The 20,512-nt window shown below is 40.3% G+C and overlaps 2 protein-coding genes across 20 annotated transcripts in view; one reads left to right on the top strand and one right to left on the bottom strand.

Annotated features, from left to right (window-relative positions):
* LOC133423113 (NACHT, LRR and PYD domains-containing protein 14-like) overlaps positions 1–20,512 on the top strand; it is a 485,953-nt gene that overhangs the window by 291,672 nt on the left and 173,769 nt on the right. Inside the window, exons 15-16 of one of the 3 annotated variants that reach the window (XR_009770798.1) lie at positions 16,858–16,897; positions 17,325–17,665. The exons of the other annotated variants lie outside the window; for them this stretch is intronic. The gene's annotated coding sequence lies outside the window, so the exon portion shown is untranslated. Of the gene's footprint in view, positions 1–16,857; positions 16,898–17,324; positions 17,666–20,512 lie in introns of those variants that run through there. 3 annotated transcript variants of the gene reach the window in all.
* Positions 1–20,512, bottom strand: part of LOC133423111 (NACHT, LRR and PYD domains-containing protein 14-like) — a 285,843-nt gene that overhangs the window by 196,169 nt on the left and 69,162 nt on the right. The window lies entirely within an intron of this gene.

Here is a 20,512-nt window from a genome sequence, read left to right as displayed (position 1 = left end):
TCATGTCACCAAAACCTTCATGACACCAAAACCTTCATGTCACCAAATATTTCATGTCACCAAAACCTTCATGTCACCAAATATTTCATGACACCAAAACCTTCATGTAACCAAATATTTCATGACACCAAAACCTTCATGACACCAAAACCTTCATGTCACCAAAACCTTCATGTCACCAAAACCTTCATGTCACCAAATATTTCATGACACCAAAACCTTCATGACACCAAATATTTCATGACACCAAAACCTTCATGTCACCAAAACCTTCATGTCACCAAAACCTTCATGTCACCAAAACCTTCATGTCACCAAAACCTTCATGACACCAAAACCTTCATGTCACCAAAACCTTCATGACACCAAAACCTTCATGTCACCAAATATTTCATGACACCAAAACCTTCATGTCACCAAATATTTCATGACACCAAAACCTTCATGTCACCATATATTTCATGACACCAAAACCTTCATGACACCAAATATTTCATGTCACCAAAACCTTCATGTCACCAAATATTTCATGACACCAAAACCTTCATGTCACCAAATATTTCATGTCACCAAATATTTCATGACACCAAAACCTTCATGTCACCAAAACCTTCATGTCACCAAAACCTTCATGTCACCAAAACCTTCATGTCACCAAAACCTTCATGACACCAAAACCTTCATGTCACCAAAACCTTCATGACACCAAAACCTTCATGTCACCAAATATTTCATGACACCAAAACCTTCATGTCACCAAATATTTCATGACACCAAAACCTTCATGTCACCAAATATTTCATGACACCAAAACCTTCATGACACCAAAACCTTCATGACACCAAAACCTTCATGTCACCAAAACCTTCATGACACCAAAACCTTCATGTAACCAAATATTTCATGACACCAAAACCTTCATGTCACCAAATATTCCAAATATTTCATGTCACCAAAACCTTCATGACACCAAAACCTTCATGACACCAAAACCTTCATGTCACCAAAACCTTCATGTAACCAAATATTTCATGACACCAAAACCTTCATGACACCAAAACCTTCATGTCACCAAAACCTTCATGACACCAAAACCTTCATGTCACCAAATATTTCATGTCACCAAAACCTTCATGTCACCAAATATTTCATGACACCAAAACCTTCATGTAACCAAATATTTCATGACACCAAAACCTTCATGACACCAAAACCTTCATGTCACCAAAACCTTCATGTCACCAAAACCTTCATGTCACCAAATATTTCATGACACCAAAACCTTCATGACACCAAAACCTTCATGACACCAAAACCTTCATGTCACCAAAACCTTCATGACACCAAAACCTTCATGACACCAAATATTTCATGACACCAAAACCTTCATGTCACCAAAACCTTCATGTCACCAAATATTTCATGACACCAAAACCTTCATGACACCAAAACCTTCATGACACCAAAACCTTCATGTCACCAAAACCTTCATGACACCAAAACCTTCATGTCACCAAAACCTTCATGTCACCAAATATTTCATGACACCAAAACCTTCATGACACCAAAACCTTCATGACACCAAAACCTTCATGACACCAAAACCTTCATGACACCAAATATTTCATGACACCAAAACCTTCATGTCACCAAATATTTCATGACACCAAAACCTTCATGACACCAAAACCTTCATGACACCAAATATTTCATGACACCAAAACCTTCCTGTCACCAAATATTTCATGACACCAAAACCTTCATGACACCAAAACCTTCATGTCACCAAAACCTTCATGACACCAAAACCTTCATGTCACCAAATATTTCATGACACCAAAACCTTCATGTCACCAAATATTTCATGACACCAAAACCTTCATGTCACCAAAACCTTCATGACACCAAAACCTTCCTGTCACCAAATATTTCATGACACCAAAACCTTCATGACACCAAAACCTTCATGTCACCAAAACCTTCATGACACCAAAACCTTCATGACACCAAAACCTTCATGTCACCAAATATTTCATGACACCAAAACCTTCATGTCACCAAATATTCCAAATATTTCATGTCACCAAAACCTTCATGTCACCAAAACCTTCATGTCACCAAAACCTTCATGACACCAAAACCTTCATGTCACCAAATATTTCATGACACCAAAACCTTCATGTCACCAAATATTTCATGACACCAAAACCTTCATGTCACCAAAACCTTCATGACACCAAAACCTTCATGTCACCAAATATTTCATGACACCAAAACCTTCATGTCACCAAAACCTTCATGTCACCAAAACCTTCATGACACCAAAACCTTCATGTCACCAAATATTTCATGACACCAAAACCTTCATGTCACCAAATATTTCATGTCACCAAATATTTCATGACACCAAAACCTTCATGTCACCAAATATTTCATGACACCAAAACCTTCATGTCACCAAAACCTTCATGACACCAAAACCTTCATGTCACCAAAACCTTCATGTCACCAAAACCTTCATGACACCAAAACCTTCATGACACCAAAACCTTCATGTCACCAAATATTTCATGACACCAAAACCTTCATGACACCAAAACCTTCATGTCACCAAAACCTTCATGACACCAAAACCTTCATGTAACCAAATATTTCATGACACCAAAACCTTCATGTCACCAAAACCTTTATGACACCAAAACCTTCATGACACCAAAACCTTCATGACACCAAAACCTTCATGACACCAAATATTTCATGACACCAAAACCTTCATGTCACCAAAACCTTCATGACACCAAAACCTTCATGACACCAAAACCTTCATGACACCAAAACCTTCATGTCACCAAAACCTTCATGACACCAAAACCTTCATGACACCAAAACCTTCATGACACCAAAACCTTCATGTCACCAAAACCTTCATGACACCAAAACCTTCATGTAACCAAATATTTCATGACACCAAAACCTTCATGTCACCAAATATTCCAAATATTTCATGTCACCAAAACCTTCATGACACCAAAACCTTCATGACACCAAAACCTTCATGACACCAAACATTTCATGACACCAAAACCTTCATGACACCAAAACCTTCATGTAACCAAATATTTCATGTCACCAAATATTTCATGACACCAAATCCTTCATGACACCAAAACCTTCATGTCACCAAAACCTTCATGACACCAAAACCTTCATGTAACCAAATATTTCATGACACCAAAACCTTCATGTCACCAAAACCTTCATGTCACCAAATATTTCATGACACCAAAACCTTCATGTCACCAAATATTTCATGTCACCAAATATTTCATGACACCAAAACCTTCATGTCACCAAATATTTCATGACACCAAAACCTTCATGTCACCAAATATTTCATGACACCAAAACCTTCATGACACCAAAACCTTCATGTCACCAAAACCTTCATGACACCAAAACCTTCATGTAACCAAATATTTCATGACACCAAAACCTTCATGTCACCAAAACCTTCATGACACCAAAACCTTCATGACACCAAAACCTTCATGACACCAAAACCTTCATGACACCAAAACCTTCATGACACCAAATATTTCATGACACCAAAACCTTCATGTCACCAAAACCTTCATGACACCAAAACCTTCATGACACCAAAACCTTCATGACACCAAAACCTTCATGACACCAAAACCTTCATGTCACCAAATATTACATGTCACCAAATATTTCATGACACCAAAACCTTCATGACACCAAAACCTTCATGTCACCAAAACCTTCATGACACCAAAACCTTCATGTCACCAAATATTTCATGACACCAAAACCTTCATGACACAAAAACCTTCATGTCACCAAAACCTTCATGACACCAAAACCTTCATGACACCAAAACCTTCATGACACCAAAACCTTCATGTCACCAAATATTTCATGTCACCAAATATTTCATGACACCAAAACCTTCATGACACCAAAACCTTCATGACACCAAATATTTCATGACACCAAAACCTTCATGTCACCAAATATTTCATGTCACCAAATATTTCATGACACCAAAACCTTCATGACACCAAAACCTTCATGACACCAAATATTTCATGACACCAAAACCTTCATGACACAAAAACCTTCATGTCACCAAAACCTTCATGACACCAAAACCTTCATGTCACCAAAACCTTCATGTCACCAAATATTTCATGACACCAAAACCTTCATGACACCAAAACCTTCATGACACCAAATATTTCATGACACCAAAACCTTCATGTCACCAAAACCTTCATGACACCAAAACCTTCATGACACCAAAACCTTCATGACACCAAAACCTTCATGACACCAAAACCTTCATGTCACCAAATATTACATGTCACCAAATATTTCATGACACCAAAACCTTCATGACACCAAAACCTTCATGTCACCAAAACCTTCATGACACCAAAACCTTCATGTCACCAAATATTTCATGACACCAAAACCTTCATGACACAAAAACCTTCATGTCACCAAAACCTTCATGTCACCAAATATTTCATGTCACCAAAACCTTCATGTCACCAAATATTTCATGACACCAAAACCTTCATGTCACCAAATATTTCATGACACCAAAACCTTCATGTCACCAAATATTTCATGTCACCAAATATTTCATGACACCAAAACCTTCATGTCACCAAATATTTCATGTGACCAAAACCTTCATGTCACCAAATATTTCATGACACCAAAACCTTCATGTCACCAAATATTTCATGACACCAAAACCTTCATGTCACCAAATATTTCATGACACCAAAACCTTCATGACACCAAAACCTTCATGACACCAAAACCTTCATGACACCAAAACCTTCATGTCACCAAATATTTCATGTCACCAAATATTTCATGACACCAAAACCTTCATGTCACCAAATATTTCATGTCACCAAATATTTCATGACACCAAAACCTTCATGACACCAAAACCTTCATGTCACCAAAACCTTCATGACACCAAAACCTTCATGACACCAAATATTTCATGTCACCAAATATTTCATGACACCAAAACCTTCATGTCACCAAATATTTCATGTCACCAAATATTTCATGACACCAAAACCTTCATGTCACCAAAACCTTCATGACACCAAAACCTTCATGACACCAAAACCTTCATGTAACCAAATATTTCATGACACCAAAACCTTCATGACACCAAAACCTTCATGTCACCAAAACCTTCATGACACCAAAACCTTCATGTCACCAAATATTTCATGTCACCAAAACCTTCATGTCACCAAATATTTCATGACACCAAAACCTTCATGTCACCAAATATTTCATGACACCAAAACCTTCATGTCACCAAATATTTCATGTCACCAAATATTTCATGACACCAAAACCTTCATGACACCAAAACCTTCATGACACCAAAACCTTCATGTCACCAAATATTTCATGACACCAAAACCTTCATGTCACCAAATATTTCATGTCACCAAATATTTCATGACACCAAAACCTTCATGACACCAAAACCTTCATGACACCAAAACCTTCATGTCACCAAATATTTCATGACACCAAAACCTTCATGTCACCAAATATTTCATGTCACCAAATATTTCATGACACCAAAACCTTCATGACACCAAAACCTTCATGTCACCAAAACCTTCATGACACCAAAACCTTCATGTCACCAAAACCTTCATGTCACCAAAACCTTCATGACACCAAATATTTCATGTCACCAAAACCTTCATGACACCAAATATTTCATGTCACCAAATATTTCATGACACCAAAACCTTCACGTCACCAAAACCTTCATGTCACCAAAACCTTCATGTCACCAAATATTTCATGTCACCAAAACCTTCATGTCACCAAAACCTTCATGACACCAAAACCTTCATGTCACCAAAACCTTCACCAAAACCTTCATGTCACCAAATATTTCATGACACCAAAACCTTCATGTCACCAAATATTTCATGACACCAAAACCTTCATGACACCAAAACCTTCATGACACCAAAACCTTCATGTCACCAAAACCTTCATGACACCAAATATTTCATGACACCAAAACCTTCATGTCACCAAAACCTTCATGACACCAAATATTTCATGACACCAAAACCTTCATGTCACCAAATATTTCATGTCACCAAATATTTCATGACACCAAAACCTTCATGACACCAAAACCTTCATGTCACCAAAACCTTCATGACACCAAAACCTTCATGTCACCAAAACCTTCATGACACCAAAACCTTCATGTCACCAAATATTTCATGACACCAAAACCTTCATGTCACCAAATATTTCATGACACCAAAACCTTCATGTCACCAAATATTTCATGACACCAAATATTTCATGACACCAAAACCTTTATGACACCAAATATTTCATGACACCAAAACCTTCATGTCACCAAATATTTCATGTCACCAAATATTTCATGACACCAAAACTTTTATGACACCAAAACCTTCATGTCACCAAAACCTTCATGACACCAAAACCTTCATGACACCAAAATCTTCATGACACCAAAACCTTCATGTCACCAAAACCTTCATGTAACCAAATATTTCATGACACCAAAACCTTCATGACACCAAAACCTTCATGTCACCAAAACCTTCATGACACCAAAACCTTCATGTCACCAAATATTTCATGTCACCAAAACCTTCATGTCACCAAATATTTCATGACACCAAAACCTTCATTTCACCAAATATTTCATGACACCAAAACCTTCATGACACCAAAACCTTCATGACACCAAAACCTTCATGTCACCAAAACCTTCATGTCACCAAATATTTCATGACACCAAAACCTTCATGACACCAAAACCTTCATGACACCAAAACCTTCATGTCACCAAATATTACATGTCACCAAATATTTCATGACACCAAAACCTTCATGACACCAAAACCTTCATGTCACCAAAACCTTCATGACACCAAAACCTTCATGACACCAAAACCTTCATGTAACCAAATATTTCATGACACCAAAACCTTCATGACACAAAAACCTTCATGTCACCAAAACCTTCATGACACCAAAACCTTCATGTCACCAAATATTTCATGTGACCAAAACCTTCATGTCACCAAATATTTCATGTGACCAAAACCTTCATGTCACCAAATATTTCATGACACCAAAACCTTCATGTCACCAAATATTACATGTCACCAAATATTTCATGACACCAAAACCTTCATGTCACCAAATATTTCATGTCACCAAATATTTCATGACACCAAAACCTTCATGACACCAAAACCTTCATGACACCAAAACCTTCATGACACCAAAACCTTCATGTCACCAAATATTTCATGTCACCAAATATTTCATGACACCAAAACCTTCATGTCACCAAATATTTCATGACACCAAATATTTCATGTCACCAAATATTTCATGACACCAAAACCTTCATGTCACCAAAACCTTCATGACACCAAAACCTTCATGACACCAAAACCTTCATGACACCAAAACCTTCATGACACCAAAACCTTCATGTAACCAAATATTTCATGACACCAAAACCTTCATGTCACCAAATATTTCATGTCACCAAATATTTCATGACACCAAAACCTTCATGTCACCAAAACCTTCATGACACCAAAACCTTCATGACACCAAAACCTTCATGACACCAAATATTTCATGTCACCAAAACCTTCATGACACCAAAACCTTCATGTCACCAAATATTTCATGTCACCAAAACCTTCATGTCACCAAATATTTCATGACACCAAAACCTTCATGTCACCAAATATTTCATGACACCAAAACCTTCATGTCACCAAATATTTCATGTCACCAAATATTTCATGACACCAAAACCTTCATGACACCAAAACCTTCATGACACCAAAACCTTCATGTCACCAAATATTTCATGACACCAAAACCTTCATGTCACCAAATATTTCATGTCACCAAATATTTCATGACACCAAAACCTTCATGTCACCAAATATTTCATGTCACCAAATATTTCATGACACCAAAACCTTCATGACACCAAAACCTTCATGACACCAAAACCTTCATGACACCAAAACCTTCATGTCACCAAATATTTCATGACACCAAAACCTTCATGTCACCAAATATTTCATGTCACCAAATATTTCATGACACCAAAACCTTCATGACACCAAAACCTTCATGTCACCAAAACCTTCATGACACCAAAACCTTCATGTCACCAAAACCTTCACGTCACCAAAACCTTCATGTCACCAAAACCTTCATGTCACCAAATATTTCATGTCACCAAAAACTTCATGTCACTAAAACCTTCATGACACCAAAACCTTCCTGTCACCAAAACCTTCACCAAAACCTTCATGTCACCAAATATTTCATGACACCAAAACCTTCATGTCACCAAATATTTCATGACACCAAAACCTTCATGACACCAAAACCTTCATGACACCAAAACCTTCATGTCACCAAAACCTTCATGACACCAAATATTTCATGACACCAAAACCTTCATGACACCAAAACCTTCATGTCACCAAATATTTCATGACACCAAAACCTTCATGACACCAAAACCTTCATGTCACCAAAACCTTCATGACACCAAAACCTTCATGTAACCAAATATTTCATGACACCAAAACCTTCATGTCACCAAATATTCCAAATATTTCATGTCACCAAAACCTTCATGACACCAAAACCTTCATGACACCAAAACCTTCATGACACCAAATATTTCATGACACCAAATATTTCATGTCACCAAATATTTCATGACACCAAAACCTTCATGTCACCAAATATTTCATGTCACCAAATATTTCATGACACCAAAACCTTCATGACACCAAAACCTTCATGTCACCAAAACCTTCATGACACCAAAACCTTCATGACACCAAAACCTTCATGTCACCAAATATTTCATGACACCAAAACCTTCATGTCACCAAATATTTCATGACACCAAAACCTTCATGACACCAAATATTTCATGTCACCAAAACCTTCATGTCACCAAATATTTCATGACACCAAAACCTTCATGTCACCAAATATTTCATGTCACCAAATATTTCATGACACCAAAACCTTCATGTCACCAAAACCTTCATGTCACCAAAACCTTCATGTCACCAAAACCTTCATGACACCAAAACCTTCATGTCACCAAAACCTTCATGACACCAAAACCTTCATGTCACCAAATATTTCATGACACCAAAACCTTCATGTCACCAAATATTTCATGACACCAAAACCTTCATGTCACCAAATATTTCATGACACCAAAACCTTCATGACACCAAAACCTTCATGACACCAAAACCTTCATGTCACCAAAACCTTCATGACACCAAAACCTTCATGTAACCAAATATTTCATGACACCAAAACCTTCATGTCACCAAATATTCCAAATATTTCATGTCACCAAAACCTTCATGACACCAAAACCTTCATGTCACCAAAACCTTCATGTAACCAAATATTTCATGACACCAAAACCTTCATGTCACCAAATATTTCATGTCACCAAAACCTTCATGTCACCAAATATTTCATGACACCAAAACCTTCATGTAACCAAATATTTCATGACACCAAAACCTTCATGACACCAAAACCTTCATGTCACCAAAACCTTCATGTCACCAAAACCTTCATGTCACCAAATATTTCATGACACCAAAACCTTCATGACACCAAAACCTTCATGACACCAAAACCTTCATGTCACCAAAACCTTCATGTCACCAAATATTTCATGACACCAAAACCTTCATGACACCAAAACCTTCATGTCACCAAAACCTTCATGACACCAAAACCTTCATGACACCAAAACCTTCATGACACCAAAACCTTCATGACACCAAATATTTCATGACACCAAAACCTTCATGTCACCAAATATTTCATGACACCAAAACCTTCATGACACCAAAACCTTCATGACACCAAATATTTCATGACACCAAAACCTTCCTGTCACCAAATATTTCATGACACCAAAACCTTCATGACACCAAAACCTTCATGTCACCAAAACCTTCATGACACCAAAACCTTCATGTCACCAAATATTTCATGACACCAAAACCTTCATGTCACCAAATATTTCATGACACCAAAACCTTCATGTCACCAAAACCTTCATGACACCAAAACCTTCCTGTCACCAAATATTTCATGACACCAAAACCTTCATGTCACCAAATATTTCATGTCACCAAATATTTCATGACACCAAAACCTTCATGACACCAAAACCTTCATGTCACCAAATATTTCATGACACCAAAACCTTCATGACACCAAAACCTTCATGTCACCAAATATTTCATGACACCAAAACCTTCATGACACCAAAACCTTCATGTCACCAAAACCTTCATGACACCAAATATTTCATGACACCAAAACCTTCATGACACCAAAACCTTCATGTCACCAAAACCTTCATGTCACCAAAACCTTCATGTCACCAAATATTTCATGACACCAAAACCTTCATGACACCAAAACCTTCATGTCACCAAAACCTTCATGTCACCAAATATTTCATGTCACCAAATATTTCATGACACCAAAACCTTCATGACACCAAAACCTTCATGTCACCAAAACCTTCATGACACCAAAACCTTCATGACACCAAAACCTTCATGTCACCAAATATTTCATGACACCAAAACCTTCATGACACCAAAACCTTCATGTCACCAAAACCTTCATGTCACCAAAACCTTCATGACACCAAATATTTCATGACACCAAAACCTTCATGACACCAAAACCTTCATGTCACCAAAACCTTCATGTCACCAAAACCTTCATGTCACCAAATATTTCATGACACCAAAACCTTCATGACACCAAAACCTTCATGACACCAAAACCTTCATGTCACCAAATATTTCATGTCACCAAAACCTTCATGTCACCAAATATTTCATGTCACCAAAACCTTCATGTCACCAAAACCTTCATGACACCAAAACCTTCATGTCACCAAATATTTCATGTCACCAAAACCTTCATGTCACCAAAACCTTCATGACACCAAAACCTTCATGTCACCAAAACCTTCATGTCACCAAAACCTTCATGTCACCAAAACCTTCATGTCACCAAAACCTTCATGACACCAAATATTTCATGACACCAAAACCTTCATGACACCAAAACCTTCATGTCACCAAATATTTCATGACACCAAAACCTTCATGACACCAAAACCTTCATGACACCAAAACCTTCATGTCACCAAATATTTCATGTCACCAAAACCTTCATGTCACCAAATATTTCATGTCACCAAAACCTTCATGACACCAAAACCTTCATGACACCAAAACCTTCATGTCACCAAAACCTTCATGTCACCAAAACCTTCATGACACCAAATATTTCACGACACCAAAACCTTCATGACACCAAAACCTTCATGTCACCAAAACCTTCATGACACCAAATATTTCATGACACCAAAACCTTCATGACACCAAAACCTTCATGTCACCAAAACCTTCATGTCACCAAATATTTCATGACACCAAAACCTTCATGACACCAAAACCTTCATGACACCAAAACCTTCATGTCACCAAATATTTCATGACACCAAAACCTTCATGACACCAAAACCTTCATGACACCAAATATTTCATGTCACCAAAACCTTCATGTCACCAAATATTTCATGTCACCAAAACCTTCATGACACCAAAACCTTCATGACACCAAAACCTTCATGTCACCAAATATTTCATGACACCAAAACCTTCATGTCACCAAATATTTCATAACACCAAAACCTTCATGACACCAAATTCTTCATGTCACCAAAACCTTCATGACACCAAATATTTCATGACACCAAAACCTTCATGACACCAAAACCTTCATGACACCAAAACCTTCATGTCACCAAATATTTCATGACACCAAAACCTTCATGACACCAAAACCTTCATGACACCAAAACCTTCATGTCACCAAAACCTTCATGACACCAAAACCTTCATGTCACCAAAACCTTCATGACACCAAAACCTTCATGACACCAAAACCTTCATGACACCAAAACCTTCATGACACCAAATATTTCATGTCACCAAAACCTTCATGTCACCAAAACCTTCATGACACCAAATATTTCATGACACCAAAACCTTCATGTCACCAAAACCTTCATGACACCAAAACCTTCATGTCACCAAAACCTTCATGACACCAAAACCTTCATGACACCAAAACCTTCATGACACCAAAACCTTCATGACACCAAATATTTCATGTCACCAAAACCTTCATGTCACCAAAACCTTCATGACACCAAAACCTTCATGACACCAAAACCTTCATGTCACCAAAACCTTCATGACACCAAAACCTTCATGACACCAAAACCTTCATGACACCAAAACCTTCATGACACCAAATATTTCATGTCACCAAAACCTTCATGTCACCAAAACCTTCATGACACCAAATATTTCATGACACCAAAACCTTCATGTCACCAAAACCTTCATGTCACCAAATATTTCATGACACCAAAACCTTCATGTCACCAAAACCTTCATGACACCAAAACCTTCATGACACCAAATATTTCATGACACCAAATATTTCATGACACCAAAACCTTCATGACACCAAAACCTTCATGACACCAAAACCTTCATGACACCAAAACCTTCATGACACCAAAACCTTCATGTCACCAAAACCTTCATGTCACCAAAACCTTCATGTCACCAAAACCTTCATGACACCAAATATTTCATGACACCAAAACCTTCATGACACCAAAAGCTTCATGACACCAAAACCTTCATGTCACCAAATATTTCATGACACCAAAACCTTCATGTCACCAAAACCTTCATGACACCAAAACCTTCATGTCACCAAATATTTCATGACACCAAAACCTTCATGTCACCAAAACCTTCATGACACCAAAACCTTCATGTCACCAAAACCTTCATGACACCAAAACCTTCATGTCACCAAATATTTCATGACACCAAAACCTTCATGACACCAAAACCTTCATGACACCAAAACCTTCATGTCACCAAATATTTCATGACACCAAAACCTTCATGACACCAAAACCTTCATGTCACCAAAACCTTCATGACACCAAAACCTTCATGTCACCAAATATTTCATGACACCAAAACCTTCATGACACCAAAACCTTCATGACACCAAAACCTTCATGTCACCAAATATTTCATGACACCAAAACCTTCATGACACCAAAACCTTCATGACACCAAAACCTTCATGTCACCAAATATTTCATGACACCAAAACCTTCATGACACCAAAACCTTCATGACACCAAAACCTTCATGTCACCAAAACCTTCATGTCACCAAAACCTTCATGACACCAAAACCTTCATGTCACCAAATATTTCATGACACCAAAACCTTCATGACACCAAAACCTTCATGACACCAAAACCTTCATGTCACCAAATATTTCATGACACCAAAACCTTCATGTCACCAAATATTTCATGACACCAAAACCTTCATGACACCAAAACCTTCATGTCACCAAATATTTCATGACACCAAAACCTTCATGACACCAAAACCTTCATGTCACCAAAACCTTCATGACACCAAATATTTCATGACACCAAAACCTTCATGTCACCAAATATTTCATGACACCAAAACCTTCATGTCACCAAATATTTCATGACACCAAAACCTTCATGTCACCAAAACCTTCATGACACCAAAACCTTCATGACACCAAAACCTTCATGTCACCAAATATTTCATGACACCAAAACCTTCATGTCACCAAAACCTTCATGACACCAAAACCTTCATGTCACCAAATATTTCATGACACCAAAACCTTCATGTCACCAAAACCTTCATGACACCAAAACCTTCATGTCACCAAATATTTCATGACACCAAAACCTTCATGTCACCAAAACCTTCATGACACCAAAACCTTCATGTCACCAAAACCTTCATGTCACCAAAACCTTCATGTCACCAAATATTTCATGACACCAAAACCTTCTGTAGCCCTGTGGCTCTTATTTCATCCTTTATTTAGAGGATAAAATGTTTTAAGTTAATAGTAAATAATAGTTCATAAGGTGTAACTATGTTTAAAAATGCTGTAGTATAACATGTTAAAAATTCATTCTATTTACAGTTAAAAGTCAGAGAGTAAAGGGTTTTGTTGGTGTTAATTTTGGGTACAGTGGAGCATCCTCTCATGATCTCATCTTGGGCCACCAGTCCTGAGCCAATCCTGTCCTCACCTTGTTCAGGTAGGAGGTGCTTAGCGTCATCTCGGGCGCATCAATGATATATCGGCAGAGCCGTTTTTGCTGCGTCGAGCATAAGAGCAACATGCTAAACTCCCAAGACTGACGGAGAGTCGTCGTGTAGTGGATGTGTGTGTACTCTGAGAAGCTGCCAGAGGTAAATGAATGTGTCTTATGTACTTACTGTTTTTGACATGTGTAAAAACGAGCTAAAATGCTAAGCGCTGCTAGCCGTTGGTTTAATATGCTCATAGACTTTTATATTGATGATTTTGCATTGCGGCTAGCAATTGCTAATGGTGTTTACTGTGAGTCTTTGCCACGAGTCAGCCTGTGGTGTTAAAATTAAAAGGAGTTATTTGGTTCAGGACTGCACATTTGCCGTATGGGAGAGAGTGAGGACCGGGAGAGCCCTGGACCGTGAGAGGCTGAAGCTGCTGTACTTGAGAGCACGTGTTCCTGCCTGGTGAAGCTGCCCGCTTCATCCTGACCACCGAAACCACATCGTGCCTTCCTGCCCTTTTCCCTCATCCCCACATCTCTGACTGTTGGGTTCGTGAGTACCTTTGCACGTGCTTTATTTTATGCTGGTAACCCAGTGAACCGGCCTTTCGTTTTGGCCTCACCGCTCACGAGCATCGACTGGGCCTGCAACGCTTTATTTTATTTTTCATTTTCTTTAACAGCCGGTGTGAGTGTGTGTGTGAGTGTGGGCTGTGGGTATCGTGACTTATGGTCATTTTCATTCATTCACTGATTTAATGTGGATCAAAACTGTGAGTTCCTTATTGGGTTTTTGAACTTTGTTACCATTACACCTTTTAAAGGTCAACAGTGAACCTGTTAACTAATTTGACTACCTTTCATATTGTTTCATAAAATACCTGTTTGCTAAAAATAAATCTGTGTTTTGATTATAAAGTCAATACTCTGTGGTTATTTGAAATATAAGTCAGTCAAGACATTTTAAAGGGGAAGTACCTAATTTGTGCTACTTCTTAGATATCATTGGAGGCACCGCCATATTATTTCATATTATTATTCAGGTCCTTACCGGTATGTTGCGCCAAAACTAGACGAACTCGGGCCCCGTTCCAGTGTACTACAACACCCCTCATTACTAATTAGCTACCTGGGAAAGGGGTTACATGATACAAGACATATTAGTTTTTGTGTTTTTGGTCCAATATGGATCTAAAACATTTTGGGTTGCCGACCGCTGGTCTAGTAGAAGAAATCAAGTATTTTAAAATCAAGTATTTTAAAATCTAATAACTGCAGTGTATATATAGTAATAATAATACACAAACAGGACTGTATTTTTCATAAAAATTAAATGTTGCAGTTATTTCATCATAAAGAGGTTCAGTTGATGGAATAGTCGTCGTATTGGTTCATCCAGGTTACGAACTCTGCAGAACTCTCCTTGTTTATGAGCATAAATATGTAAACTTATCATTTCATGTGAGTCTCTGAACAAGGGAAGTCAAGACAAAACTGAAACACGAGGACACGGAGTTTCAAAATAAAACAGGAACCTAAACACCAAAACTGGGACATGAACTCCAAACCGGGACAGAACTGAGGGGAGAACATCAACATTAAATGGACCTGACTTCCTCCAATAAATGTCCTTAACGTCAAACTGTCCAAAAGCTCCGTGACTGAGAAGAATCCAGGCTTTCATCCATCAGCCGTCCTGGACCAATCAGTGTTTCATTACCAGCTGAGATCTCTGTGGTCCAGCAGCCTCGTAGAGATTCAGAAAAGTAGAACAGTCTTCCTGGTCCAGTTCTGGGTTCTCTGCTAGTTCTTCTCTCATCCAGACGTCTGGGGTTGAATGGTGCCCACAGTTCCCAGAATGACAGAGAGACTTGACTGAATGTTCCAAGTATTGACTGATGTTGTTCAGGAGGAGATTCAGTCATTCTTGATCAGATCTCTGGAGGAAGGTGTTGAACTCCAGGCTGGTTTCCAGCATCCTCAACCATGGCAGCTAAAGCGTTGGCTCTGGATTGAACATGAGCTTCAGGAAGAAACCCAGGTTCCTCATCAGGAAGGACGGGTTTGATACCAGACCCAGAAGCAGCTTCAGCATCAGACAGAGCAGCCAGTTCAGTGTGAGCAGAGGTGCATGCTGGGACGCTGCACGCACCTCTGCTCACTCATCATTATTTACCTGCTCACATTCATTAGAGCCACCATGGTTTTACATGTCAGTTTACATAAACTCTCATATTTTTACAGTCTTGTTGTGATTTCAGGTGTAACTTTAAAATTATTTCCAGATGTCATGAGTTTAATGTCAAATTAAACAACAGTATCATCTGTTTTTGTCTGCAGCCCAAACTGGAACCAAACAGAGAGTGCAGCAGGTGGCTCCACCAACCTCCACCTCTCCCCTCGTCAAAAACCCTCGTCTAAAAAAAAAGAGGGTGCATATTGATGTAATGCCCCCCTAGTGGGGCGTGGAGGTACTGCAGGGGGGGTGCGGCCCCCTAGTGGGGCGTGGAGGTACTGCAGGGGGGGTGCCCCCCTAGTGGGGCGTGGAGGTACTGCAGGGGGGGTGCCCCCCTAGTGGGGCGTGGAGGTACTGCAGGGGGGGTGCGCCCCCCTAGTGGGGCGTGGAGGTACTGCAGGGGGGTGCCCCCCCTAGTGGGGCGTGGAGGTACTGCAGGGGGGGTGCGCCCCCCTAGTGGGGCGTGGAGGTACTGCAGGGGGGTGCCCCCCCTAGTGGGGCGTGGAGGTACTGCAGGGGGGGTGCGCCCCCCTAGTGGGGCGTGGAGGTACTGCAGGGGGGTGCCCCCCCTAGTGGGGCGTGGAGGTACTGCAGGGGGGGTGCGCCCCCCTAGTGGGGCGTGGAGGTACTGCAGGGGGGGTGCCCCCCTAGTGGGGCGTGGAGGTACTGCAGGGGGGTGCGCCCCCCTAGTGGGGCGTGGAGGTACTGCAGGTGGCGCGGGAAGACGGAGCGGAGCTGGAAACCAGACGGCTGCATTGGGATCGGGTCCTGCCGGGTCAATGCGGGATTGGGATGGAGTCTAGCGACAAGTGGAGATCAATGACGGGGAAAATAAACCTCAAAGAAGATCTTTACAAAACAAAGGAAAGGAAAGTCAGATATTTGGAGAATATCAAGAGACAACAGCTGGTTTGAGAAGATCTGCAAGGGAAACAAGCACACACAAGTCACTGATAGAGTGTGGAATAGGAATGTGATTATTTACAACCTGCAGTACAAATAGGAGTTCATGTCTATTAATATATGTTCATAAAATTAATACTCAGGGAAGAAGGCCTAGTTTCAATTACTACTTATTATTGTTAGTATCATAATTGTTGGTTGGTATTTGTATTGAAAAGTGCTAAACAAATAAAGTTATATTATTATTGTTATCATTATTATTATTTTTATTTTATTATTCTAATTATTTCAGTGTCACCGAATCATTTGCCAATACAAGCACTTTTGTTCATGTTCAATTAATAATACAATATAAAATGATAGTTGGGTTTTGTATCTTATTATTAGTAGAGTAATGTTTGTACAATTATATACAATTAATTCTACCAATCTAGGTGGGAACCGTTAGGTGGGGGCTCTAAAATATTTCTAATTCCCCAAGGGGGGCCTGACTGAAAACATTTGAAAACCACTGATGTAAAGTCATTTAATTCACTATTGTCTGACCCTTTGAAATCAATAAATATACTTGTAAAAAAACCACCCTGGTCTGCTCCCACCGCACCTTCCTGCTCTCAGACTAACATTCCTTCTGTCCCTGCTCCTAAATCTGCTGAAAGCAGCAGTGAAGAGACACAACAGCGTGAAGAAGAAGACTCCAACCTGGGAGAAGGATGTGAGCCTTTTATCAGAATGAAGGCGATCCCAGCGAGCAACGCTCCGCCTTCCTCTGGTCCTCTAAAACTCTCCACCACAGGTTCCTGTGAGAGGAAGGAAAAGTCCTGCAGCAGGTCCCGTTCAAGCAGCTTTCCCTCGCCCACTCATCAACCTTCTGCAGAAAGCAGAGCCCTAAAAAGATGTGGAAGTTTCCCTGCCGGGAACCTGAGCAGCAGCTTTGAGGAGTTCCCACCTGCCTGCACTGATGAGTCTGCTGGTGAAAGCTACAGGTTCCGGTGCTCCCGTCCAGGTCAGTACCAGTGCAGAGAGACGGCTCTGGTGTTTCACATGAAGGACGGAGGCCAGGTTCTGTACAGGATCCTTCCTTGGAGCAGGAGCCAGCTGAGCCCACATCACAAGAAGCTGCAGGACCCCTGTTTGACCTCAGGTGTGTGAAGGAGGGGTCCATGTGTCAGCTTCACCTCCCTCACTGTCAGATCCGCTCCACAGGGGGATGTCGCTTCTTGTCGGTCGCTCACGTGAACGATGATGGCATCCAGTTCATCAGGCCTCAGAAGATAACAGAAACTCATGTTGTCATCGACGTCACAGGGTTTTCTTGTTACGGTAACGTCATAGATGAAAACTCTCCCTCTGTTCCGATCCGAGCGTTGGTTCTGCCGTTCTACAAGCCTCCACAGGGTCCAGAAACCAAATACCGCATTGCTGTGCTGTTACTTCCGAAAAATGTTTGTCTTAAGCACGTGAAAAATACCAGGAAGGAATTATTTGGAGATGAGACGTACATAGAGACCCCCCCTCACTGTAATCTGCAGCCCCAGCAGGATTACTCTCTGACCACCAGTCCTGGAGGAGACTCCGTTGAACTCCAGCCTACAGATGCTGAATTTGATGAAGAGTACGATGACAATTACTTCCCAGCATTCCATGTGACTTATGAAAACATGTTGGAACATATCCAACTGTTTCTAAAGGACAACGCCTCCCACAGCGTCTGGGAAAGACAAGTTTATCTTCCTTCCTCTGGATTACAACGGTCTGTTAGATCAGCCCGTCTGCGTCTCCCTACAGCCGAACGTCTGCTGGAAGTCCGGAGCAGCCTCGTTGAGAGGATCTCAGAATCTAACCTCCTGAGACTGCTGGACAAACTCCTGGAGAGACGTGTCATCAATTATGAAGAGTTGGAGACGGCAAAGGAGAAGCCGAACAGAGGAGAGAGAACTCGCTGTGTTGTTGAAACGGTAAGGTTTAAAGGTCAAACGGCCAGTTCAGAGATGATTGAGATTCTCAATGACCTTGACCCGTTCCTCTGTGGAGATCTGGCCTTGATCTGAAGAGCATTACTGCCCCCTTAAACTGCACATGTGTGGAAGCTGCATCATGATTTCCAGGAAGGAGTTTTGATCCCAACCCTTGCCATCAGAAATATCTGCTCAACTAATCACCACAGAGGGTTTTCTCTGAAACAGCTCTTCTAAATCTCCTGGAAACAACATTCCTGGGAGGTTTACCAACATACATGGTGCATCTCTGCAGGATGGAGGTTTCTTTCCAGTAGCAAGTTGCTTTATGGCGCCTCAGCTGTTGGTAAGTGTCTGCATTGCCAGGAACGGCCCTCCGACAAGAATGATGGGAAAGTTCTGCAAGGCAAAGACGAGGTCCTGCCTCATGTTAAGTGTTAACTCGGTTCAGAAGATGATCTGCAGCCCTCCTGACGTTCCCTCACACTTCTACACTTCTAATTCATGCTGATCGTTGCTGTTTATGCAAAAGCAGCAACAGAAACTCAGCAACCATCTCAGCTCCTTCAGGTTCATCTCCTCGTTGCTGGTTTTGTCTTCTTGGTTCTTCTTCATCGTCTGTTTCATTCACTGCAGTGGTGGCTGGCCACCAGCAGAAGTGGCACACTACTGCCACCTAGTGGTCCTGAGCAGGACTTTGCTGAGCCGGCGGATCCTCCCAGGTCCAGCCCTGTAATGGACACATGACGGCTGAAAAGACGGAGGATCTGGTCGGTACCGTTACCTTCCAGCCTTCCAGCTTTTATCCTGAACGGATGCTGATGGAAACCCACTCATCGGACTATACTTGGCCTCCAACTCAAGACGCTTTCTGTTTCCAGGGTGTAATGTGTCTCTCCAGTCCAGTTGTATCTTAATCTTGGTAGTTGTCTTGTTTTCTAACTCTTCAGACAGATAAGATGGATGTTTGATGAATTAACTGTAGCTGTGAACTGTGTTGTTTTCCCACAGAAATATATTTGATCAAGA

Source organism: Cololabis saira, chromosome 22 (assembly GCF_033807715.1).
Source record: "Cololabis saira isolate AMF1-May2022 chromosome 22, fColSai1.1, whole genome shotgun sequence".
Lineage (NCBI taxonomy): Eukaryota > Metazoa > Chordata > Actinopteri > Beloniformes > Belonidae > Cololabis > Cololabis saira.
This window is presented reverse-complemented; position numbering and strand designations above follow the sequence as displayed.